General features: G+C 43.7%; 1 protein-coding gene and 1 long non-coding RNA gene across 9 annotated transcripts in view; one reads left to right on the top strand and one right to left on the bottom strand.

Annotated features, from left to right (window-relative positions):
* Window positions 1-27,312, top strand: part of PALLD (palladin, cytoskeletal associated protein) — a 449,105-nt gene that overhangs the window by 337,198 nt on the left and 84,595 nt on the right. The gene's annotated exons all lie outside the window — the stretch shown is intronic.
* On the bottom strand, window positions 21-20,125 carry LOC141584089 (uncharacterized). Of its 2 annotated transcripts, XR_012517054.1 has the most exons (4): window positions 19,216-20,125; window positions 13,506-13,780; window positions 12,208-12,294; window positions 21-3,799 (listed from the first exon to the last, which is right to left on the bottom strand). It is a non-coding gene; the product is annotated as an uncharacterized LOC141584089 (long non-coding RNA). The 2 variants fall into 2 exon arrangements; XR_012517053.1 differs by having other exon boundaries at window positions 12,208-13,780.

Raw genomic sequence — 27,312 nt, 5'->3', positions numbered from 1 at the left:
TGTTTATATTACTTGCCTCTAAAACGAGCTCCAGTTTTTTTTTTTTTTTTTTTTTTTTTTTTTTTTTTTTTTCAGAACAAGTGTTGGGAGCAAACTGTGGCATTTAATCACTTAAGGGAACTTTCTTCTGGGAAAATAGCTCACTCTTAATTTTTCAGTTGAGTTAGACAAGGGCTAATTGCAAAAGGATTCAAACCTTGAAAACTGCTTTGTTCAGCTTATTGTTTCAGGTTTCCCTTTGGAGTGTGGACGATGTGTTTATTTGACATAATGAATACCACCATCCGCTTTGTTCCAGGAACCAAAAGGCTATGTGCTTGCCCAAGGAATTTCTCCGTTGTTTATATGTAAGGAAACACTGCTCTGTTTTATTGGATGGGAGCATTGCAGCTCTTTCTTAAATAGGGAATGCCTAGAGCTTTGCTTTCCTCACTGACATCTGATCAGACAAACCAGAAAATAGCCTTCAGCACTCTAAATGCCTGGTTGTTTTCAACTCAAGAGAGAAAAGGGAACAACATTTATTGAAAATGTGCGTTCTTTGCTTAGGAACCCAGAGCTTTACTTTGTGTTACTGGCACATCGACTTAGGCCTATGTTGTGTGTGTCTCTGTGTGTGTCTGTGTGTGTGTGTGTGTGTGTGTGAGTGTGTGTGTGTATTTTAAGTGTTAGATTGGAGTGCTTGGCATGTATCATAGATTAGAGAATGTTGAAAACTAACCAGATAGTGAACTCTGCCTCTCTCTATCAGCCAAATCTAACTGCCAAAATACTGAGGAATAAAGTAACCACTAATTAAGCAGTCTGGAGTTTAGTTTTGGGGTTTGTTTTTTTTTTTTTTTTGGTGGTGGTGGTTGTTTTTTAATACATACCCTGCCGTAGGATGGGGCAATTGTGTGAAATACGTGCTTTGCGGTGACTTCGAGTGTATGCAACATAGCCGTCATTTTAAACAGCTGGAAACTCTCTGGTCCCTTATGATTTCCAAAAGGTACTCCTTAAATGGGCATAACTGATGGGGGATTGGCTAATGCACGACAGAGAAGGCTGAGTCAGAATGACCTGTTGGAGCCAGCCCCGTGTGTGTGTGTGTGTGTGTGTGTGTGTGTGTGTGTAAAGGGGGGAGCAGTGGGCAAGGGGCGGGGGTGAAGGGAGGCTGCAAGCTTAGCAGAATGTTTGGACAAGACAAAGAGCAGTTCCAGCAACCAAATAAGGAAGTCAGTGCTGAAGTATTTCAGAATAGAAGTGTGTCAGGGACTCAAGGCCATCGCAAAGTAAAAATAGGCAAAGAAAAAAGGGCAAAAGATTTCTGTTTTACTCGTTCCACAAAATAAACAGGGAAAGAAGTATCTCTGGTCTTTCAGCTGGAGTGAGAAAAACAGATCGTATCTACCCCTTTTTATTGGCTTTTTATAGATGTGCGGCTGAAGAGATGTTTAGAAACTCTGTTAGTGGCAGCAGCAATAATAAGCATGCTTTCATTAAACACAGAAAACTGCAAGCTGTGTGTTAGAAGTACCGTCACATTCCCTTTATGTGTAATTCATGAAACTTTTAGTCCAAGAGGATGGAAGCTTCCAAAAACCAACAGAAACATCTGGAAACCCATTTTCAGACATGTCCTGAACACTGAATTATGATTGTATCCTTTGAGAAAAATCTTACCTCTTGACTAATTAAATGTCCATTAGCTAGTGTCTAACTTAAATCTGTTGATAGTTACTGAAAACGATGTCAAAAGAGGCAAATTATGCAAAGAAGTTGTCAGTACCTATTTTATTCTCCTCAATACCATCTCCCCAACTCTCCACAGTGAAATAATATGTCACTGATCATATGGATTAGCACTGCTTTTATTTTGATACTTTTTTGTAGTGTGGGTGGAAGAGAACAGAGATTTGGAAAGAGAATTTCAGATACTATTAAACATAATTTGAAGCAACCTTTTTTGTCCTACAAAACCAATTATTGAGAGATTATTAATCAAGAAATCAATTTACTTATGTCCACAACTAGGAATAAATAAGAGGCATTCATCCTGCTAAGACTTCTGAAAAGCCTCAATAACTCTAAATTGTTGGCAACTCTAGAATTGGCATGTGAACAAGTCTATCCTTCCGTTCCCATGCAAAATACAAAATTGGACAACCCACGCTTGAATCAGAAACTACCAGAACCTGCCCAGAAGAGTTTAGGTAGATAGCTAAACTGGAGTGCAAAACAGGAAACACACAGAGATTGGCCACGGCCTGTAGATGATCTTACAACGTAGTGCATTCTGGCTCCAAAAATAACCTGCCCCCAGCTTATATTTAAATATAAACTCCATTTAATAAGCTACCTTTATCATGCTTCAAGAAAACATCAGGCTTATGACAACATGTTTATTATCACTAACAAATTAAAATGAGACACTATGTTATGCCCACAAATACCCATTTTAATGACCAAGCTCCATCCTACCAATGCTTCACAAATTGACTTTTTTTAAATTTTATTTTAAGCAATTCAGGAATAGATGTCAAGAGCAGGGAGAAAAGGCTGGGTGTTGTGGCTCATGCCTGTAATCCTCGCACTTTGGGAGGCTGAGGTGGGAGGATTAATTGAGCTCAGGAGTTTGAGACCAGGCTGGGCAACATAGTAGGACTCTGTCTCTACCAAAAAAATATTTTTTAAAAGCCAGACATGGTGGTGAGGATTGCTTGAGCCTGGGAAGTCAAGACTGTGTGAGCCATGATTATACCAGGCACTCCAGCCTGGGCAATAGAGCGGACCCTGTCTCAAATAAATAAATAAATAGTGGTAAAAAGAACATTTGACTTCAAAATCATACTTTTTAGTATTGCCTCGAGGATGTAACTCAAAATGGGAAAATAAATTATAAGCATGAAGATGTTTAGTCTAGCATATTTTCTATAATTTCAAAACAAAAAATTTAGGAGCCAAAAACACAGAATATTATCTTATCTCAACAATGGAATATTATGCAGCAATTAAAATTAGTAATGATTAAGCCTAAAAAGGCAAAAATGTTTATGAAAAATGATATGACAGAATTGTAAAATTACACACTATCTGTGTATCTATGAGGGACTAGAAAAAATATGGAGCAATAGTACTAGTATTTATGCATAGAGGGAGATTTTTATGTCATCTTTATTATGTCTGTTTTAATAATAAATGCCTTTCAAAAAAATATGATGGCAAAAAAGCTTACAGGCAAGAGGTAGGAGTCCAGAGTCAGAAAGAACTGAGGCTTCAGAGTTTATCTCTGCAGCAAATATAAGTAACAAAGTTCTGTGTAGTTAGTGATGTTGTAATAGACTTTGCCATTTATAGAACTGCTTTACTTACTGACTTGATTATGTCGATTATTTAAAAATAGCAAAGCTAGCAAAAATAGCAAAATGCCAATTATTTTAAAATAGCAAGTGTAACTCTTTTGAGAGAAAAACAATCACACACAAAAATGTAACTGCAGAGGCTCTGAGACCATTTTGTGTGTGTGTGTGTGTGTGTGTGTGTGTGTGTGTGTGATCTCTCCAGTATAGCTGTGAATAATGTGAGGTAACCAAAAATTGGCAGAGTCAGTCCAGGATGAAACACCGTCATCAGTGATGCCTGAATTTAAAGAGAAGATTCCGAGCACCTGCGCAAGGATCTCCTTCTGAAGCCCTGAATGGCAACTGGGAACCAGCCCTGACATGGAGATCACATAATAAACGTTCGCAGAAAGAGCAGTTCATTTAATCTTTCGATGCTTTTGTTTCGGTCACCCCTCCTCCACTGCTGGGAGTAACTGTAAAGACATCCAAGTGATTAGAAAGCATTTTGCATAAATCGGTTTGTCTGAATTACTCTCTTTCCAAGGGAAATTAATTGTGACTTAGAACAATGCAGAAATTATTTACATGCTCAGGTGTCAAAAAGCAGAGGAGAAGCAAAGTAAATATATCTTTATAGAATTTCCTGTGGTGGCTGATAAAAACTATTTGGTAATCATAGAATGTTAAATGTAATCTCATCGAATCTTCTACAGTTCACATTTGAGATTGTAGACGCAGGACTCGAAGTGAATTGTGCAGGATCTCACAAGGAGTTAACAGCAGAACCAACTCCTTTGTTGAGAATTGCTGTTAAACCCCTAACAGCTGTTCCCTGGAGGCTCTACTTACCACCCTTGCCCCTTGCCCCATCCTGTGGGCACTCAAACAGTACTTCCATGGGTTTTACTTTGACAGACTTAAGAGTTTGAAGGACCTTTAGACAATTTATTGTCTTGTCTTAGGCCAGGTGATTCTTTAACAATCTGCTTCATCTAGTTACTTACTTAGAATATTAACTCCTTAGTGGTAGAAGTCATGTTTCTCAGTAATACCTAACGTTAACTGGCAGCAATGCCATGTGCACTGTGCCAAATGCTTCCCAGTGTCACCTTGAATCCTTGCAGTAGTCCATGAGGTGTGCAGTACTGTGTGTTGTTCCCATTTTACCAGAGGAGGAAACTGAGGCACAGAGAGGTTAAATAACTTGCCCAGTCTTACACTTAGCAATGGAATATTACACAGCAACTAAAACTAGTAACAACGAGGCCGATGAAGGCAAAAATGTTTCTGCTAAATGATACAATAATAATAAAAAGCTACATTGTGAAATTGCACACTATTCATATAGGGATGCTTTGAGGACTGGACAAGGTCATGGAGACATAGTGCCAGTTATACATATGGATACCTGTGCATCACAAGTGCATATGCTGAGACTTAAAGTGTCAGCCTTGGGATTTACACCCAAAGCATGAGCTCTTAAGCATGAAATTGCATTACTTCAGGAGGTGTTCAGTGAAAGTTTTTGAAAATACACTTAAAGTATCCCAAGTAGAAGACAATTCTCTTGACTATGACCACAGGTACAAGGAAGAACTTCTAGTTTAACTGAGAAAATTAAATAATGGGCTTCCAGAAGCCAGGTATCCAGGTAATAATTTGTCTATTTGAATATGAGAATGATAATCACACAGATAGCTACAAAAATTACCTGCCTCAGTGAACATTTGGAGGACAGACATATATAATTCTGAAATATTGCATATCATACCAGTGAAGGAATCTCATGATACTATTATTTATTAAGTGAGGTTCTCAATAAGAGTTATTAGATAGTGAATGTCTCTGTGTTTCTTTGGGTTATGAGTCCTGTTACGTCAGTAGGAAAAAAGATTTAGCAAGTCATATGCTCTGCTTGTCTACAACATCCAAGCTCCAAATGTTGCAGACATAAAGCTATGCCCAGAATAATCTACGCTGTAACTCACAGGGAGGGTATTCAGTTGAATCTCCATATAAAGGTATGATCTGAAGGAATTATCTTTACCTAATCCATCCTCCTCCCCAAAGCAGTGGAAAATAGGCTGAATTGTTTCAGCTGAAGTTAGATTCACATGTTTGAAACTATATGTTTATGAACCAAATAGTGCTAAGCATGACGTTAGAAATGGAAGTCCTAACTCCTCTGCAAAACATTAATGAGTTGATCTGATTAAATATTTTTTCTCTACTTATTTCATCTTACCTTAAAACCATGGGATACTAAGGTTTTTTTTTTTAATTATTCATCCCCTTTGGTAAAATATCATGTATATGTATGTGTGTATATGTAGATATGTGTGTATATAGGTATGTACAAATATATAGATGTTTTATGTATTATTACACATACAGATATACACAAAGATAGAAAAATTTGAAGAATGAGATGAATATAAGTATAAAGAGACGTCTTAGGCCAGGTGTGATGGCTCACGTCTATAATCCCAGCACTTTAGGAGGCCAAGGCTGGTGGATCACCTGAGGTCAGGGGTTCAAGACCAGCCTGGCCAACATGGTGAAACCCTTACCTACTAAAATACAAAATACGAAATTAGCCGGACATGGTGGTGGGTACCTGTAATCCCAACTTCTCAGAAGGCTGAGGCAGGAGAATCACTTGAACTAGGGAAGCAGAGGTTTCAGTGAGCCGACATTGTGCCATTGCACTCTAGCCTGGGCAACAAGAGCAAGACTCGATCTCAAAAAAAAAAAAAAATGTTTTAGTGTTTTTTCTCATCTCCCATTAGAATGTAGTTGAAGCCCACTGCTCTGAGTTCTACCCCAACCCATTTGAAGAGTTGTTAAAAGTTCTGTGCCAGGTCATGGTGGGCTGGCGTAAGACCTGATCCCAGAACCCTCCAGCCAAAGGGCATTTTAGAGATCAGCCATCCAACCCCTTCGCAGAACACATGGGGAAACTGAGAGAGTACAAGAATTTTGTCCGAAGACCTCTTTTGCAAGAGGACTCAGGACCTGATGAGGTCTTTGTTATATTTAAAATCTGAATAGCTGTGTGATAATAATGAACCGAGCTTAGGAACTGTTTTACATGTTAGGGTTTTTGTTTGGTTTTAGATTTTTTTCATCCTTTTTTTTTTTTTTTTGGTGGAAGAGGGAGGGGAGGCAGGTAGCAAAGTACTCCCTTTCCACCACAAACAAGTTGAAATTGAAAAGGAACTCTTTAAGCCCTTAAATGAAAAGTAGGGCATTTTGCCAATAAGGTCAAATGATAGTGATCAATGGGAAGCTCTGGGAGGGGTGGATGTGGAACAGAGAGAGTGGGTGACCCCGGGAAATGTCAGGAGCTGAGTGAGAAGTTGGAATCACATATTCCTATGTTGCAGTCTTCAACCTGATGCTAACTCATTCTTCAGACTCGAAGTCCAGCTTCCAAGTGCTTCAGGGATTTTTGTTAAGCCTTTTAAGGGTATCCAAATGAACTAACTATTGTGTTTCACCTACGCTCTAGTAATTCACTTTCAGTGGGCAGTGTTATTTTCCCAGATGTGCAGATTGTTCACCAGGGAATTATGAGTAATTAACTCATAAAAGAAATGTCCAAATGAATGAACAACTGCAAAGCACCTGTTGTCAACAGCTGATTTTGTCTCCACGCTTTGATTATGAAGAGCTTGAGAATACTGGATGTTGTTTTCATCTTCTAAAAACTGGTGACACCTGCTGATTTAGGTTCACATGGAATACAATGATGAATAGAGAATAGGTGGTAGAGCTTGTCTTTATAGCTAATGAAAGAAAAGTGTCAAAGTTTCCAGCTAATGTCAGATACTCAAGATTAGGGCGGCTTTACAACTTTCACAGGACAGAGGCACCTTTGCCTTTGTGGATCTGTTTCTCCTTTTAAAAAAACAGAATTGGCGTGGTGGCTCATGCCTGTAATCCCAGCACTTTGAGAGGCCAAGACAGATCACGAGGTCAGGAGTTCGAGACCCGCCTTACCAACATGGTGAAACCCCATCTCTACTAAAAATACGAAAATTAGCCAGGCATCATGGCATGTGCCTGTAATCCCAGCTACTGAGGAAGCTGAGGCAGAATTGCTTGAACCCAGGAGGCAGAGGTTGCAGTGAGCCGAGATCTGCACTCCAGCCTGGGCAACAGAGTGATACTCCATCTCAAAAAAAAAAAAAAAAAAAAAAAAAAAAAAATTAGTGCTGGGCGCAGTGGCTCACGCCTGTAATCCCAGCACTTTGGGAGGCCAAGGCAGGTGGATCATAAGGTCAGGAGTTCAAGATCAGCCTGACCAAATCGGTAAAACCCTGTCTCTACTAAAAATACAAAAATTGGCCAGGTGTGGTGGTGTGTGCCTGTAATCCTAGCTACTCGGGAGGCTGAGGCAGGAGAATTGCTTGAACCGGGGAGGCAGAGGTTGCAGTGAGCTTAGATCCCGCCGCTGCACTCCGGCTTACGTGACAGAGTGAGACTCCATCTCAAAAAAAGACAAAAACGAATTTTATTTTATAGTTGTATAGGTATAACGATGAATGTTATCCAGGCTGGATTCATTATTATACGGTCATCATTATTTATTTATTGTTGACTTTTTCCTTCTGAGTTTATGAAAATGAAAATTTTTTCATGGGATGCCCACAGTGTCAGCCCTGCCCACTGAACGTACTGTGCCTAATGAACACATCGGATCTCCCGAAGATTATGGACAAAGAAACTTCATGGAACCATAGCTGGCCCCATCGATTTTTACCCTCAGTGTAACAGAGAACACTGCTAGGCCCCTTTCTTCTATTTTTCCTGATGGTGTCTCTGACCAAGGGGCAGCTCAGAAATCAGTAATTCCTTTCTCGGCAAGGTAGTTCACGCTGCAGTCCCAGCACTTTAAGAGGCCAAGGCAGGCAGATGGGTCACTTGAGCTCAGGAGTCAGACCAGACCGTGCAACATGGTGAGACCCTGTCTCTACAAAAAATACAAAAAAATTAGGTGGTGGTGCATGCTTGCAGTCCTAGCTACTCGGGAGGCCGAGGCGGGAGAATAGCTTGATCCCAAAAGATGGAGACTGCAGTGAGCTGAGATCAGACCACTGCACTCCATCTTGGGCAACAGAGCAAGATGCCATCTCAAAAAAAAAAAAAAGAAAAAGAAAAAGAAAAGAGAAGAAATCCCTTTCTCCTTATGTAACAGTACTTGGCCTAGAAAAGCCAGCATTTCTGTCCACTGTGCTCTGCCTGGGCGATTTATACAGGGACCTTTGTTTGTAGTAGGACAATGAAGCAGGTGACTGAGTAAAAAATTAATTCCTCCATGATGCTAAGAGACTCTGCCTGTGTTCTCCAAAATGGAGTCAGTGTGGAAAGAGAATTTCTGTCGGACCAGTTGATTCACTGCTGGGACACAAGTTTTCTTAAGTGTCATGCAGTGGGCAAACAAGGGAACAATGACACCACAGTTAGGTCAAGTGTGCCCTCCTACCACCCACAAATGAAGATGGAATAATACTCTTGCCACCTATATGCTAATGAACAAAGCACGACAATGGGCTAAAGCATGCATATACCCATTGCCAGTAAATTCATCTCTAATGAGACTTTTTTTTTTCCCCGAGATGGAGTCTTGCTCTGTCGCCCAGGTTGGAATGCAATTGCATGATCTCGGCTCACTGCAACCTCCACCTCCTGGGTTCAAGCGAGTCTCCTGCCTCAGCCTCCTGAGTAGCTGGGATTATAGGCACGCATCATCATGCCTGGCTAATTTTTTGTATTTTTAGAAGAGACAGAGTTTCACTATGTTGGTCAGGCAGGTCTCGAACTCCTGACCTCGTGATCCTCCCACCTCATCCTTCCAAAGTGCTAGGATTACAGCCATGAGCCACTGCACCTGGCCTCTAATGAGACTTGTGCTAAAATTGAGGTAATGAGTTGCATGCAGAAGGCCTGGCTTTTAAAGAGGCAGGACTGAATTTAGTCTTTATTTATGGTTGCCGTATTTTCTTTTTACTTGCATTGAAAACTTTATTTCAAAATTTTGTCAGCTTTGTCCAGAAATACATTTTTTAATTTTTTATTTCTTTTTACCAACCCTATTAACTGAACACTTTTTAAATGATGTTCTAAATTCCGATTTCTCTCAGTGCAGTCTTCTCTGTTTGAACTCTTTTCATGAGCCATATTTTATTAAAATCCTTTACAACTTTGGGAGGCCGAGGCGGGTGGATCACGAGGTCGAGAGATCGAGACCATCCTGGTGAACGTGGTGAAACCCTGTCTCTACTAAAAATACAAAAAGTTCGCTGGGCATGGTGGCACGTGCCTGTAATCCCAGCTACTCAGGAGGCTGAGGCAGGAGAATTGCCTGAACCCAGGAGGCGGAGGTTGCGGTGAGCCGAGATCGCGCCATTGCACTCCAGCCTGGGTAACAAGAGTGAAACTCCGTCTCAAAAAAAAAAAAAAAAAATCCATTACGTATTGTAAAAGAAACAGCCATTTGAAAATATTTGGCTGAGGCAGGAGAATTGCTCGAGCCAGGGACTCAAAGGTTGCAATGAGCTGAGATTGTGCCACTGCACTCCAGCCTAGCAACAGAGCAAGACTGTATCTCAAGAAAAGAAAAAAAAAAGAAGAAGAAAAGAAAATATTCATGGGCCGGTCCCCAGTTCTTTTGAACATAGCAGATTGAACCAAAGTATAATTTGAAATGTATTTTGATAAATCTTATAAATTGACCAAATTTTCTCAAAATCATTGAACTTTTTCTGAAGTTACTAAAAACAAACAAATATCATATACTAATACAAGAATAATGATCTTAATTCTTGTGAGCAATGGAATTTTTTTACATTTACATCTATGGAAATCTTAGGTAAAAATCTTGATTTTATTTTTTCTTGAAATCTAGTACTTCACTGTATTAGTAGTGACCTAGTATAACTCATTTAAGGGGCCCAGAACAGGCAGTATCAATATTATTATCTGTTGTTTTAACTGTCACTACATATCAGATAAATTCATTTCTTTTTTTTTTTTTTTTTTTTTTTTTGAGACAGGGTCTTACTCTGTCACCCAGGCTGGAGTGGTGACACAATCTTGGCTCACTGCAACCTCCAGCTCCCAGGCTCAAGCAATCCTCCCACCTAAGCCTCCCACATAGCTGGGACTGCAGGCACGCATCGCCACAACTAGCTTCTATTTTTTGTAGAGATGGAGTTTCGCCATTGCCCACGCCAGTCTCCAACTCCTGGGCTCAAGTGATCTGCCCATCTTGGCCTCCCAAAGTGCTGGGATTACAGGGGTGAGCCAGTGTGCCTTACTAAATTCATTTAATTGCCAATGTTACCGAATATTTTCTCCTATGAAGCTTAGGGTCTATATTCAAAGAATTTTCTAATTTTAAATGCATTCATTACATTTTTCTATTTAAAGAAATTTTAATTGGAATATTTGACTTCTCCTTATTCTCTCTTCTCTCTCTCTCTACTAAGCCATGTTCATACTGGAGTCTAGGTTTGTACATTTTATTCTGTTAAAGATATACTACAAAATAATCTCAATGATTCTCTTAGTAGTTGGGTATCTTTGTAGTAGTTGGGTATCTTTGCTAGAAAACCTTTAACTTCAGCACTGAAGCAAATCATTATGTATTTGTATTCCTAATGAGAAACTAAAGTACTTCAGAAAACATAATCCCATTTATTTGACCCAGAGGATTCATATATTGATCCAAAGGAATGGATGTAAAGGGTTGCGTAGAAGAAAGGTTTATCAAAGTTAGGGAAACAGACCCGATTCCCTCCTTCCTGTGAACATAGTCCTCTATGTATAGTCTGTCAGAGTCCCTGGTTTCCTTTGAATGTACACCATTCTTCTGAAAACAGCACTACAACATTCTAAGCAGCTCCACTGCTGAGAGAGTTTTTCTTCCTGTATTTCTGGGGGCAAAAAAGGAATCATGGCTGATCTGGGTGCTTTCTAAGCACCCTGGAAATCTACATGAAATCTGACACACAGATTCCTTGTTATGGTGTCCCCCAGAGGTAATATGAATAGTATTAAGAGAACCAGCTGAGGACTTTATGCATGATCTTACCCATGACTTCATGAACTACCACTGGAATTAAAGTAAAACGTATAATCCTCACCTAAATATGCCATCTTTGTCTGTTATCAATCACTATATTTATAAGATACAACTTAAGATTTTTCTTATGTAGGGTAAGTTTAACTACTTAGTCCACTGATGATGGTATTTCACCATTCATTCAGGAGAATCAAATAAACAGGCAAATTCCCACTATGCCTCTTGAGTGATCCACATGGAATCTGTGGATGATTCCTTCAGAGCCAGCATAACTCATTGGATTTGGGGGGCTCAGTAGTGAGTCAGATCCTTCTGTAGATCAAGCAGGACATGTTGAGAAGCTGCCTTAACTATTTCAGACCCAGCAGACCTGACTATGCCCAATACAACTTGGCAATAATTCATTGCTCCATGGGTAAAATGGAGATCTTAGGGTCGGTGAGCGGACTTTCCATAAATACATATTTTTTACTTCAAATATATATTCCTTGGAGGTTGAACTCCGGAGGAGTTAAGGGTGTGCATCTCTGCTCCTCCCCTGACCAGCTCTGTGCCCATGAGTAAGTTACCTAACTTCTCTGTGCTCAGTGTCCCTGGAATGATAGTCACAGTGATCCTTCCTCATGGTTTCCACAGTCAGATTAAACATGGATAATGCATGTGACATGAGTGGTGTGATGCCAGTCCAAAGGAAAGTTCAGAATATTATTTTTTACTCTAACTAAATACTGTGTTTTGCAAAAACAAAAACAAAAAAATAGGCAAAACAACACAACAAAAACCAGCGCCCACCTGCTATATCCCAAACATGACAGATGCGCTGGCAGCATCGCACCGTATCTTCTCAACAGCAATCCAGGGTAAATCCCTTTGTCTCCGCTTTACAAATAAGAAAACAAAATACTTGTGAGTTCAAGGTCTCTTGTGGGACTAAGCCCACTGTCCAGCTCAAAAGGCCATGTGCTTTTCAGGACCTGCCTTCCCTGGATGATCTCTTCAGGCCCCTCCCAACTCTGAGTCCTCTGGAGTTGTCTCGGATGCTCAAGGCTCACCTCACTCTCACAAGCTCAGCCTGTTTTTCTGTTTACCCTGGCATGACCTTTCTTTGTGTTCCAACCACAGACCTTCTGGTGCATGCTCCTCGTGACAAAGCATTTGATGTCTAGCCGCATCTATACAAGTACAAACAGTCCCATTTCTTTCTTCCTGATCCATTCTCCCTGCTCTTAATAAATGAACAAACCAAAGAGCCATCAGTGCTCTTGAACATGGGATAGATGAATTTGTTTTCATGGTGAAGTATGAGTTCTCCTTAGAGGTGTGCCCTTTCCCCGCTCCCCAATAGTCTATCTGGATGATCAGATAACGCATAAGGCTGAGACTCTTTAGAGAACCCATATTTTGGTTTTTCAAAGTTTCTCACTTGTGTTAAAAATAATTACTAGTTGTTGATATGGAGACAAATGTATTTGTATAAAATGTTACACTCAGTTACAGAGTGCAAATTCACAATAGTCCCAGATTGTTAAAAGTTGCTTATTCTGGTTGGGCGTGGTCCCAGCACTTTGGGAGGCCAAGGCAAGCAGATCACGAGGTCAGATCGAGACCATCCTGGCCAACATGGTGAAACCCCATCTCTACTAAAATACAAAAAATTAGCACAGCTACTCAGGAAGCAGAGGCAGGGGAATCATTTGAACCCAAGAGGCGGAGGTTGCAGCGAGCCAAGATCCCACCACTGTACTCCAGCCTGGTGACAGAGCAAGACTCCATCTCAAAAAAAAAAAAAAAAAAAAAATTGCTTATTCTTAAAATTGAATGGAATAAAAGCTGATCTTAAGCATTCTACTCTCAGAAACATTTTTCCAAATGTAACAGGTAAATCAATATCAGGCAAAATCTATAATTAAGCTGTGATTTTCTTAGTCTTGTTCTTGCTTGACAAATGTAGTTGGGAGCCCTTGCAAAGGCAGCAACTACAATAGAAGAAATAGGCCACTCAGGCAAAACTCTGTGACTCTAAAAAATATAGTAAGAGCTAAATCAAGTTTTTAAAATTAACATTAAAGGCCAGGCGTGGTGGCTCATACCTGTAATCCCAGCACTTTGGGAGGCTCAGGCGGGCAGATCATGAGGTCAACAGTTTGAGACCAGTCTGGCCAACATAGTGAAACCCCATCTCTACTAAAAATACAAAAAATTAGCCAGGTGTGGTGATGTGCACCTGTTATCCCAGCTATTCAGGAGGCTGAGGCAGGAGAATTGCGTGAACCTGGGAGGCAAAGGTTGCAGTGACCTGGAGATTTATCAGTGAGCCAAGAGAGTGCCATTGCATTCCAGGCCAGGCAACAGCGCATGACTCCATCTGCAAAAAAAAAAAGAAAATCAAAACACCGGAAGTGAATGGAGCAAGATCCTGATGCTGAACTGATTATCACAACATCTGTTATAGACACCATTGATCACTCTGAGGAAACACATAGCAAAAGCCTCCTTGAAGAAAATGTACCAATCCAGAAGCCAGGAATCTTCTAGGAAAATCTCAAATTTTGGTAATTTTCATTAAAATATTAAGCAAAATGCCTGAAGATATATTCTTTTGCTGCTACATGGAATGAAATACATATATTCCAATTCTTCTTTTAAAAAAAATTTTTTTAAAGATGGGGCTTCACTATGCTGGTCAGGCTGGTCTTGAACTCCCAACCTCAGGTGATCTGCCCGCCTTGGCCTCCAAAGTGCTTGGATTACAGGCATAAGCCACCACACCCAGCTGATATTCCAGTTCTTAAGTTGGAAAAGCATGGTTGAACAATGTCGATCTGTGGTAGCAGTAAAAAGACATTTACTTGGTTTGCTTATCCTATTTACTTTATAAAATATTATGTTACCTATGCTGAGCATTTTGAGCTAGATGGTGTATAATACCTGCCAGTAGTCAGATAGATCAGTCTATTGAGAAATCCGTGATTTGCTTTCACTGCCAAGATTTTCTTTCTTTAGTGAATACTATTGGTTTTTAGTGTCTTTCATTTACAACTAGTGTTTTAGTTTTTAATCTCTGTTTCACTGTTTTCAGTGTGAGGAAAACATGAAAAGGAATGATTTGAAGAGTTACTTTCACCCTTTCCACCTTTCTCCTGAAATACTTGGAGAATTGAACACAATGTTTCATCTCAAAGTAAATTTGCATGTTTGAAGCCACAGATCTCTGAGCCAAAGCCTGCTGAAGGTAAAGATATGGACGCCCCAAAGCAGAGCCTCTGGCAGATAGAGCCAGCTAGGCTGGAGGCACTTCCTTGAGGGAGGCTCCTGATAAAATAAAGATTCACTGTGTATTTGTTCTCTGCCCCTTTCATCTTATCTCAAATATACAGAACTTTAAGTTTTAGTTAAGGAAGCATAAAAGAAAAGTAATAAAAGAAGACTTGATCAGAATCTTCAGTGTGCAGAGAAAGATGGAATATTCTTTTTCAAACTTGGCCAAAATTCTCCTCAGTGCTTCTACTGATACTAGTTTCAGCAATTCTGGGGCTTGTCCAAAGTGACAGCCAAGATGTGTCCACACCTCACCCAGTTCTTGTGTAAAAAGTTCAAAGTTGCAAGGCCGGGCGCGGTGGCTCAAGCCTGTAATCCCAGAATTTTGGGAAGCCGAGGCGGGTGGATCACGAGGTCAAGAGATCGAGACCATCCTGGTCAACATGGTGAAACCCCGTCTCTACTAAAATTACAAAAAATTAGCTGGGCGTGGTGGCGCGTGCCTGTAATCCCAGCTACTCAGGAGGCTGAGGCAGGAGAATTGCCTGAACCCAGGAGGCGGAGGTTGCGGTGAGCCGAGATCGCGCCATTGCACTCCAGCCTGGGTAACAAGAGCAAAACTCTGTCTCAAAAAAAAAAAAAAGTTCAAAGTTGCAAACATTAGAATCTTCAGTGTTTTGCATCAGTGCCTGAAGTCTTCCTGGATTTTAGCACTGAAAAGTGAAAACTGGTCCACGTGCATGCATTTTTCCGGGCACCTGGAGTTCGAATAAGGCAGACACAGAGATGACAGATCTCATGGATCATCCATCCTTCTTTTGCTGCCTCTTGAGAGTAAAGGAAATGAGTATGTTTTCTCACAGTCAATCAACTCTCCGTCTCTTCTACCCCATAGTCCCTTGATGACAGGTAAACATTAGAGGACGTTATAACAGACATGTGTTTTTTTCTTTCTGTGCTTGTGTTGAGAATGGACTCCTAAATAATCACAAAATTTAAGAAGTGTTACTTAGGCTGGGCGTGGTGGCTCACGCCTGTAATCCCAGCACTTTGGGAGGCAGAGGCAGGTGAGGTCAGGAGTTGAAAACCGGCCTGGCCCATATGGTGAAACCTCATCTCTCCTAAAAATACAGAAAATTAGGCGCGGTGGCAGGCGCCTGTAATCCCAGCTACTCGGGAGGTTGAGGCAGGAGAATCACTTGAACCCAGAAGGTAGAGGTTACAGTGAGTGGAGATGGTACCATTACATTCCAGCCTAGGCAACAAGAGCGAAACTCCACCTCAAAAAAAAAAAAAAAAGTGTAACTAAAAATTCGTGAGATGAATCTCATTATTGTGGAAATAAGGAAGCTTCAGAGTCCCACAGTTAATGGCACAGATCCTGTATCCTAACTCTCATTGTGATGTGACTTTAGACAGAGTCAGATCACAGCCTGCGGGAAAATCCTGCTGCAGGCCAGGTGACATTGCTACAGAGGGCCATGTGACATGGGCGTGAACAGGCTGAGAATTCAAAGAAAGGCGAAGTTAGACAGGGAAATACTTTTAGAACTATTATAATAGGCAAAGTAGTTTTCACTCATTAAAGCTTTGTCCCAGGATAATGAATTGTTGGCCTATCACCCTCTCAAAAATTGAAGAGATGATAATGCTTTGTATTATCCCCAGAAAGATGACTATGGTCAATATATTGTTAGGTTAAAAAAAAAAATAGGTACAGGCCAGGCACAGTGAGTCATGCCTGTAATCCCAGCACTTTAGGAAGCCAAGGCAGGCGGATCACTTGAGGTCAGGAGTTCAAGATGAGTGTGGCCAATATGGTGAAATCCCACCTCTACTAAAAATTCAAAAATTAGCCAGACATGGTGGCAGGCCCTGTAATCCTAGCTACTTGGGAGGCTGAGGCAGGAGATTACCTGAACTGGGGAGGTGGAGGTTGCGGTGAGCCAAGATCAGGCCACTGCACTCCAGCCTGGGTGACAGAATGAGACTTTGTCTCAAAACAAAATATATATATATACATATATATACAACATATACATATATATGTATACATATATATCCATATATATAACATATACATATATACATATACATATATATGTTATAGGCTGGGTGCAGTGGTCACGCCTGTAATCCCAGCACTTTGGGAGGCCAAAGCTGGAGGATCACTTGAGATCAGTAGAGACCAGTCTGGGCAACATAGCAAGACCTTGTCTCTATGAAAACAATTTTTAAAAATTAGCTGGGTATGATAGCATGTGCCTGTAGCCCTAGTTACTCAGGAGGCTGAGGTGGGAGGATCACTTGAGCCTGAGAGGTCAAAACTGCAGTGAGTCATGATTGCACCACAGCACTTCAGCCTGGGCAACAGAGTAAGACCCTGTCTCAAAAAAAAAAAAAAAGAAAGAAAGAAAAGAATATATATATACACATGCAAAATTGTATGGATACAATGATCTAAGCTATTTTAAGTGTGTGTTTAAATACACATACACAAGCCTGGAAGACTGTACCTTAGGCAGCTAACAATTTATCTCTGCAAGTAAAATCACAGGGACATTCAATTTTGGTTTATTGTTTAAAGAACATTTGGTTTATTAATATTTTATAGACATCATTATTCATTTAAAAGTCATAAAGATATTTCTGAGAGGAATAGACTACCCGCCAGAAGACAGTGAACCTAGAAAGGCTATTGTTAGGTATCAGCAATGAAGGCAGGGATGCCAGTACAGTACTACACCATTTCAAGCAGTGGCCTACTGGCTAGTCAAATCTAGTTGGCATTTATTGGCAGTGAGCACATTACTGAAACAGCCTGGCCGGTTAATAAGTTTAGCAAATGGCCTGTACTACCATTCCTTCATTCATTCATGCATTCCTTCATTCATACATTCATTGTGTTGACAACATACTGTGTGTGAAGGATTTGGTCCCAGTGGCCAAGGAGCATGCACTGGAAGGTAAAAGAGGGCAGAAATTGTAGCGACACGGTGTGCTAATGCAGCCACCCAGCCACCGGAGGATTATACACAGCCAGGGGTGTCCTTAGCTGATCTGGTGAAAGAAAAGTTGGTGATCTGGATTTAGGGCTAAGCCCACAATCTGTCGCAAATTTTGCCTAGAATATTAATTCTGGAAGGAATGAGTCCATTTCCTCCTTCTACAGAAATTCCTGTGTCGATGAGGGTTAAAGCAAGTGACTCAGGGCCTCCAGCAGCCGCTGACCTAAGAGGACCCCAGGGTAGGATAGGAACCGGCTTCCTCAGATGTTGCTAGAGCAAAGTGCCTGACTCTTCTCACCCTCAGGGCTCCTGAATTTAGCATTTGATTACACACAACACCGGCAACTAATTAATGGAAATCTAAAAATTGTCCTTCCTCTTCCTTAGAAAAGAGACAGACCGCATGACGATTCGTGCTTTTCGATTCCATGTCACGCGGTCATTTCGCACTGTCGGTGCGCACGGTCCGCAGAGCCGGGACCCCGCTCCCTCCCCCGGCCCCCGCCGTTCCGTTCCTCTCGGGCAGCTTGCACTCCGCCTGGACTTTTTACTGCTCTCCCCTAAAACGCCGCCCTGGAGTCGGGCTTACTGGACACTCCTTCGCGTGCAAAGGAACACGCAGCAAGCCCGGAGGCGCATCATCCCAGCAGGCCGACCCCTCTGTGTGGGCCTGAAAAAGCCAAGTTCTTTCCCGTTACTAGCGCTTCTCGGTCTGAGCGGTAGCTCGGCCGCCCCAGAGGAGCCTGCGAGCCGCAAGCTGCCGCGGGCGGGACCAGGGTCGGAGTGGGCGCGGGGGAGCCCCCGGCCCGCGCTCCGCGCTCCGCGCTCCGCCCCCCGCCCCGCGCCGCGGACTCTTATTTTGAAGGGCGGCGGGGCGGGCTCGCGCGCCTGAGTCACCCGCGGCGCCGCATAAAGCCCGGTACCTGCCCCGCGCGGCCCGCGGAGTCCCCGGCGGCTCCCGCTCTCTCCGGGCGCGGACTCGGGCGGCGGCGGCGGCGGCGGCGGCGGGACGCGGCCCGGAGAGCCGAGGTAGGCGTGCGTGGGGGTGTCGGGACTGAGGCCGGTGGGAGTCGGGGGAGACGCGTGTGGATAAAAGGGGGTGCCGTGCGCCGGCCGGACCGGGCCGGGGGACGCGGGGCCGGGCGTGGTGGGGGCGGGGGGACGCGGGGCTCGTCCCGCACTTTCCACGCGACCGCCCTCCCGTCCCGGCCCGCGGAGGGCGCTGACGCCTGGAAGCCGCTCTGCGCGCGGGGTGGGTGCCGCGCGGCGGCGGGGCGGGGCGGGCGAGGATGCGCCGCCGCCCGGGACCGTCCGCTGCCTGACGCCCGCGGCTCCCGCTCGTGGCCCCGCGCTCTGAGCGCCAGGCCCGGTGTGGGGAAGGCGGAGACCGCGGGGCCGGCGGGCCGGGGTGGGGGCCGGGAGGGGCGCGGACCTCATTCCCCGGCAGCGAGGGGCCGGGGCGAGCCCCCCCCGCCCCCAGCTGAGCCGAGAACGGCCCCGGCCCACCCTCCGTTCTTTGGGACGGTTCACCCACCTGGGCGCCATTCAGAGAGAGTCTGCGCAGATCTCGGGGGCCTTTCTCCGGCCGGGTGCGGGGTTTCTTCCGGCGTGGGGGTCCGCGGTTCAGTCCCCGCAGCCGAGGCCGTGACCGCGGCTTCGTTCGCTCCGAACCCGATCCTCCGCCGCGCGCGCCGGCACCGCGTGGGTCCCCGGCCACGGCCAAGCCGGCTAGGGAGGGTCCCGCGCGCCGCCAGGCTGGCCCTCCGCGGCCCGGTGCGCTCCCGAAGCTGCCGCGCAGGGCTCCGTCACCGCCGGTTCGCCTCCATTTAACTTACGGGGGAGGCTCGGTCCGCCTTGGTGAGCGGCCCGGAGTCCAGAAAGCAGCTTGGTCGGCGGAGCCCGGATGGAGGCTTGGGACCTGTGCTCCCCTCCTGGGGACGGGAAGGGGTGCGCTGGGCGGGGAAGGGGGCGTCCTCCCACCCTGCGGGCCGCGTCGCACACTGCACGCCCCGAACGGGCCTGGGCACCCCAAGCCCGGTTAGTGGTCCTCAGGTGAAACTCCGGGACGGGTGTGCGCTCACCAGCCTGGGAGTCTCCAGCAGCCGCAGTGGCTGGATGGGCATTTTGATGTGTTATCGGAGAGAAACCAGCACGAGGAAAGCGCGGAGGAGCAGACCCGAGTTCCAGAGGCTGGAATCATAGTCACGCTTCATAAGCCCTGAAAAGCTACCCTTGCTGCTAGTACCGCCCCCAGCCCCCCTCTTCCAGGTTGGGAACGGTGTCACCAGCCTTGACTGGGAGGATGATTTCTTGATTTGTGATATGCAGGCTCCGGCCAGGACTGTCTGAATAACTTCCACGATCTAAGGCAAAGATGGCCGGATAATTTTCCAGGGATTGGGGTTTGGGTTGCTCTAGAGCTCACAGTACAAACGCAGCATCTTTCTTGCTTTTTTTTTTTTTAAACGTTCCGCCAAAACAATTTTTTTTCCTCTTAGGACTTGGCAGACTTTGATTTAGATAAGAGGTTTGAGTCGAATTTGATTGAGGTTTGAGTTAGACAAGAGGTTTCAGTTGATTTTCCCCATGTCTGTTTAAATCCATAGATAGAGAAGATAGTTGAAGCTAACGTATCCCTATGCCTTAGTGTAAGATGTGTAACTTGAGAGGCAGTTAATAGCACATCCTTGAACCGTAAGCATGCGAAATAGACAAGAGCTAGATAATAAAGTTTTTCCCCTAATCCCTAAGCTTTACTTACTTTCTACTGATTCTTGTACTTTGTCTTTAGAAAAAGGAGGGGGCTTGGTTTCCCGGTGACCACATCCATTATGAGACTGGGCGTGTACAGCAAGTAGCAAAATATGCCAATATCCAAACCGTCTCTGGCTATGTGAAAACTTGGTGCCCTGTGTAAGGAGCATGAAGGATGGTTGGAAATAATGTAGCTTTATTTTTTTGTGATTATTTAAATTCATGAATCATAAAATTCTGATAGCGTCAGCTATCAGAATTTTATAGCTGGCCCAGGCTGTCCCAGGTGAGGCCCATTGACTCAGTAAATAATAAACAGATGTCCTACTGGTAGTAACCTTGGTATTGCTTCGGTGGATTCTTAGGAGCTTTAGATAGAGTTTTTAGTTGACTTTTAATTCTTTTAAAGATAGCAATAGGGACTGGATATGATGGCTCATGTCTGTAATCCCAGCACTTTGGAAGGCCAAGATGGGGTGGATCACAAGGTCAGGAGTTCAAGACCAGATTGGCCCACATGGTGAAACCCCATCTCTACTAAAAATACGAAAATTAGCTGGGTGTGGTGGCTGGTGCCTGTAGTCCCAGCTACTCGCGAGGCTGAGGCAGAGACTTGCTTAACCCTGGGAGGCGGAGGTTGCAGCGAGCCAGTATCATGCCACTGCACTGCAGCCTGGGCAACAGAGCAAGACTCCATCTCAAAAAATGAAAAAAAACAACAGTAAATGAATGTCACCACCTTGCATTGTACTTGATCTTCAGAATATATTGTCTTAAGCCTTTAAAACTTTGCTTGTGAACTATATTATCTGGACTACCTTCCAGGGGAGTCGCTTCTTTTTTCCAAAATATTATTTTCCCTAGGTTACAGTAAACCTTGGACTGGAACTAATTATTCCTGAAGCATATAAAGCATTTCCTGGAAATGTCCAAGGAGTCCATACTCCTGAAGGTGCTAAAGTCATTATTTTGAGAGGAAATTGTTAGTGTGTTCCAACAGTTCTTAATTGTCCAAACAATTGTTGATTCCCCCCTTTTGAACTATAAAAAGATGTATTAGACATTTTTTGTATGTATTTTCCACTTAAACAATTTTGTATCAGAACATAATGATACTTCAGCACTTATTTCAGGAGATGCTGATAAACATTGAGTAATCACATTTTTGCCTCCCGTTCAATATCTTGCCAAATAACCTTCAAGTAAATGGGGAAAGTAGGCACTCGCCATATACTTTTTAAAAATAATATGTGAAAAGAGACTAAACTGTTCTTTGAAAGTGCTCCTGGTACTAGATACATATTGGCTCATTCCAGCAGTGTTCCGTTGAGACACTACAAGAAAGGGAACGCAACCAGATTTGAGAGAAAGGTGCAGAGAAGGTGAGGATTTGTTCCAGGGCCATACAGAGAGGAAGCTGAGACGTTCAGGTCTTCTTAGTTCTGTCTCCCACGTTTTTAGCCCTAGAGATCTCTTTGAGATTGTACTAATTTAAAGGATTTTGTTTTTAAACAGGGAAGCTCTGTTATCAGATTTTAAGAGAGGATAAAGAATTAGAGATGGTAGATGGGAAATGTTTCATCCGAAGAGTTTTTTGTTTTGTTGTTGTTTCTGAGACATAGTCTCGGTCTGTCACCCAGGCTGGAGCGCAGTAGCGTGAGCTTGGCTCACCACAGCCTCTGCCTCCTAAGTTCAAGCGATTCTTGTGCCTCAGCCTCCTGAGTAGCTGGGACTACAGGTGTGAGCCACTGTGCCTAGCTCGAAGAGTTTTAATGACTAGAAAACAGTGGCCTGTTCTTGTAGAAAAGCAGTGGAGATTAAATGAAATAAGGAGAGCCTGAGCTGTCAGAGAAGAGAAACAGTATTTGAAACTGGTGGCAGGTACAATTCTCTGCCTAACTCTATGGACCACTTAGGGCACAGATTTCTTCCTGCGCGGTGAATCTTAGTTGCCTTATTGGTTATGTGCTTTAGGGTTAACTGTAATTGGGAACATAAGCCATTCCAGTTAGGTGAGCCTCTCTTCCTTGTGTATTTTGGATAATGACTACAAGGAAACAAGCTGGGAATATGGGATGGTTAACTAATGTCAGTGTTTCCTGCTGAACGTGCGTGAGCCCAGCTGCCAAAGCTCTCCCGCTGTTGGTAAGCGAAGATGGTGATTTTCGCTTTGGCAGAGACTGTTGGAAGGCAGAATGGCTTATTTGATGGAAAGGATTTCCTGCTGCGGGAGAAGCTGCCATTTGCAGACAAGGTGTGTCAGCCAGAAGAAATGAGCAATAACCCCTTCCTGGTTTCTGCTGGCGAAAACTTTGTATGTTTTTCATATAGAAGTGTTAAAAATAGATTTATTTTAAAAAAATGCATGAAACCAAGTAAAAGGTACAGACACTGAAATTTTGCCAATGAAGGGGAGAGAAGGAAGCTAACCTTTGTTGAATAGTTATAACTAACCAGGTGCTTTACTTATCACACAATGGTCTGAGGTAGGCCCCCTACCACATTGGAAAACCATGATCAGGCAAACAAGTGAAGTACCACTGGAGTGCCACGCAGGAGCTTGATGTTACCATCCATGACACTCAGGTGCCTTTGTGAGACTGTCTCACCTGCTGCCAAGTACACAGCCCTCGGCTTTCAGATGGCTTGTGTTCTGATTGTGGGTTTGTAAAACTCATTGCTGGGAACCCTGAACACACTTTGTCACTGAAACGATGGCACATTTACTGGTAGTTTCCCAGGCCAGCCCAGAAGTCATAGCTGAAGTATTCTGTCTTATTAATAGTACCATAGAACCAAGCCACTATGTATAACATAGTTTTTGTGGGAAAATGCACTCAGAGCTCCAACTTGAGTTTTTTAAGGTTTTTAATTCCAGTAACAATGGCAAAAGTGACTCCACCTTCTCTCTTTTTCCATATAAGGCGGGGAAGGAAAATAAAGGTACACAGAGATACATTTCCTTTCATACTCCCTTATGCTGACACAGACCCCACCCTGGACCACAGAGCTATGGGGACCTGGATCCTGGCAGTAGTTGGCTTCCTAGCAACAGGGGAAAGAGAAGAGGGGGAAGAGGTCACAGGTAGTGGGATAAGTGAGGTCTGGATGTCATCACCTATGGGGCCAATTTTAGGTGGCTTATTAATATGAGCTGACACTGACTGATGCCATTTTTTTTATTAAACATCATTCATTTTTACCAGAGAACCTAGTAACCTAGACCTAGACATTTGTGTTATTTAGTTGTATGTTCAGTATTTTTTAAGTGAAGATTAGATTTTAAGTAGTCTTCAGTAATAGAAGGAAAGCACATATGAAGACATCTTATTTTTCTTTTTGAGGCCAGCCTGCTGAATGCCCAAACCAGCACCTACTGGTAGCTGAATAGACTCAAGGTAAACTTGGATGCTAATGGATATAAGATGTGAATTAATCATAGACTAGATACCGTTTGTTGAGTACTTACTTCAAACCAGAAAATGTGCCAAAATGTTGAACACATTTTTTGTCATTTAATCCTCACCACATCCCACGTAGTGAATACTGTCAGCACTCCCATCTTAAAAATGATGAAAGTGAGATTTTGAGAGGGTTAGTAATTTGCCAAGATCACACAGATCAGAAATGGCAAGTCTGGGACCCCATAAATTCAACTGATACTGTTAGGGCAAGTCCTGTGGCCCAGGCTCTGTGTTAGGCTCTGGGAGTAAAGTAGTGAGTGAAATGGACAAATGTACAGAATCCTTGCCCTTGTGGAGCTTGTATGCCGTTGGAAAGAGACGAACTGTAAGCAACACAAACTCAACAGCTGGCACCTCAGATGGAGTTATGTGCTACGGGGAAATCGGATCTAGGGAACAGGAGGAATGGCAGGCGGAGTTGCAGTTCACGGATAGAGAGAATACGGCCGAAGGGCGACTATGAGTCACAATCTGTCCCAGGAGCTCACACCTCTTGTTTCTCGAAGCAAGCCATTTTATTTTGTAACAGCAAATGTTGAGCACACGGCATCCTCATCGGGCACTGCTTATCCTGTAGCAAGTGACTGGGGAGGTTTCCAAGAATGACTGATGAAGGGCTTGACCTTTTCTATCCCAAGGTCAGGAAAGATGAGGACAGTTGCCGGAGGGATGTCCTAGAGCACCTGGTGTCTGGGACACAAGCAGAGGGCTTGGCCTTAGCCAAGAGTGCAGAGATGATTCTCCCATAGCACTGGAAGACAGGTGGAACCTGGGCGCAGATGAGGACTGGGTGGAAGGAGCAGTGGAAACTCCAGAAAGTTTTGTGTCGCTTCTGTTTCCTCAGTGGAATGGGGAATGTGGTCACCAGCGGCGGGGGAGGGTTGGGGGATGGGGGGACTGGGGTGGGGATCAGTTTGAGAAGAGAGATGTGAAACAGTCACCTGGGAGAAAGGGAGCCTGAACTGAGCTGGTGAAATGTACACTCAGGATCTGCCCATGGCCAAATTCTGACTCTTAATGTCCTTCCGCAGTGTATTGGAGATCAGAATTCTCCACTTCACTTCTAGAGGAGAGAGATTATCTTATAATTTTTTTTTTTTTCTCTCTCTGTCATTTACTTGGAGCTGAGTCCTGCACTTCTACGTGTATGGTTAATGCTTGTTGAGTGACTGCTTTAGCAAACCTCACACTTGTCCAGAAGTTTCACTTAAACTTTTCATCCTAATAGTCACATTGTTCTCCCTTCTCTGAAATGCTCCAATGTTTACAGTTTCTAAAACAACACCTGTATAGCAATTACTGTTAATGACTTCATTGGGTTTCTCATTCCCCTAATGGACTGAGTTTTAGACTAAGAAAGATTTTTTTTTTTTTTTTTTTTTTTTTTTAAGATGGAGTTTCGCTCTTGTTACCCAGGCTGGAGTGCAATGGCGCGATCTCGGCTCACTGCAACCTCCGCCTCCTGGGTTCAGGCAATTCTCCTGTCTCAGCCTCCTGAGTAGCTGGGATCACAGACACGTGCCACCATGCCCAGCTAATTTTTTTTTTTTTTGTATTTTTGTAGAGACGGGGTTTCACCATGTTGACCAGGATGGTCTCGATCTCTTGACCTCATGATCCACCCACCTCGGCCTCCCAAAGTGCTGGGATTACAGGCTTGAGCCACCGCGCCCGGCCTGATTTTTTTTTTTTTTAAGAGACAGGGACTCACTACTTTCACCCAGGCTGGAGTGCAATGGCATGATCATGGCTCCCTGCAGTCCTGACTTCCTTCTCAAGTGATCGACCCACCTCAGCCTCCCAAATAACTGGGACTACAGGCATGCACCACCATGCCCGGCTAATTTTTTGTAGAGATGAGGTCTTGCCGTGTTGCTCAGGCTGGTCTCGAACTCCTGAGCTCAAGTGATGAGCCCTTCTTGGCCTCCCAAGGTGCTGGCATTCCAGGCTTGAGCCACCACAACTGGCTAAGAATTCTTAATTATATACTCTTCTGTATTACTGTCTTCAGGCCACCTAAGTCATATTGAGATTGAGTATATGAGCCTCATTCCCACCAGATGGTGCCTCTGTTGAAGGCAGTGAAGAAGCCTTCTATGTCTGTTTCACGACTTCCTGTGGCTGGCACATTGTTGTGGGCGCTCTGTAGGTAGTAGTGGGAAACGGGAAAAACACGGTGGTTAGCATAATACAGGAAATAGGTATCAGTGATCTCAGGTGAGTGAGTGGCAGAGGCACTGACTGAAGCAGGTGGATTCCAAGGCTAGTTAGGATAGAGAATTGGCTGCTCGTGGTGGTGGTGGGGTGGGAGGGGGAAGGGAGGGCGATGCATCCGAGCTTCCTCCCAGGGCTCTGCCAGACCATGGTAGGTGGAGCTGCCCTTTACAGAGGTAAGGACAGAAGAGGAAGGCGAGCTTAGTTTTGGACATCCCAAGTGGAGATGTCCAGGACAAACGGAGATACCTAGGCTACCATTCTGGGAGACCGTGATTTGGGAATTATCATCACAGATGATAATTAAAGCCTTGGAGAAGATGACTTTTTCCCCAAAGACAGCATGAAGTGAAGAAATGGGGCTCTCGGTGTTTCAAGGTTGACTAAAGATCCTGTCATTTAACTAGGCTATCCTACAGTTCACAAAATCTGCCCAGGGACAGAATATTAAAGTAAAGCACATTCTAGTAAAACCACAAATAGATTGATTTGAAACTGGAGTTAGAAAAACTTGTAGTTTTTCTTGGTGAAGCCTCATTTTCTATTTGTCTTCATAACTATAAATGGATTTATTTATTTGGAAGATGATATCAGTTTTTTAAAAAAACTATTTTTGGCTCCTGTTAAGAGAAAAAATGAATCCAAATGTATTCCATACTTTTCTCGTATCACACCATTCTGTTACGCAACAGAGAATGTTTGAGTACATACTGTCCACACCAGCAGCTACAAATCTGTCCCGGCAAGTGACTGTCAGATACCCAGGCACAAGAGATAGGGAGTTGGAGGTCACCTCCTCAGGGAGAAGCTTTTATTTGCAAAAGAGAGAAATACACAAAAACCTGCAAATGTCTTTGAAGGGCAGAAAAAATCAGCTGGGGCTCAGAAGGTAGCTGTGCCAGTTCACGATTCCTTGGCCCTTCTTTATACACAATCACCAAGAGCTGTCAGTTTGCAAACGTAGAAAAGTATACCATGGTAATATCAGTTCATCTCCCACTTTTCCAGAGCTACTCAACGGTGTGGTGGCTGCTTAGTCAAACCACCAGAGGCCAGAGGCGTGAAGCTACCAGACCTTTCCCAGATGAACTTCTTTGACTCAGGGTACAAATGAATAACATCATCTGACAACTCACCTTAAAAAGTTATTTGGAATGATTTTATATTTAGGGACTTTTTATGGCCTAAATTTAGATCCA

The sequence above is a fragment of the Saimiri boliviensis genome, chromosome 3, assembly GCF_048565385.1.
Source record: "Saimiri boliviensis isolate mSaiBol1 chromosome 3, mSaiBol1.pri, whole genome shotgun sequence".
NCBI lineage: Eukaryota > Metazoa > Chordata > Mammalia > Primates > Cebidae > Saimiri > Saimiri boliviensis.
This window is presented reverse-complemented; position numbering and strand designations above follow the sequence as displayed.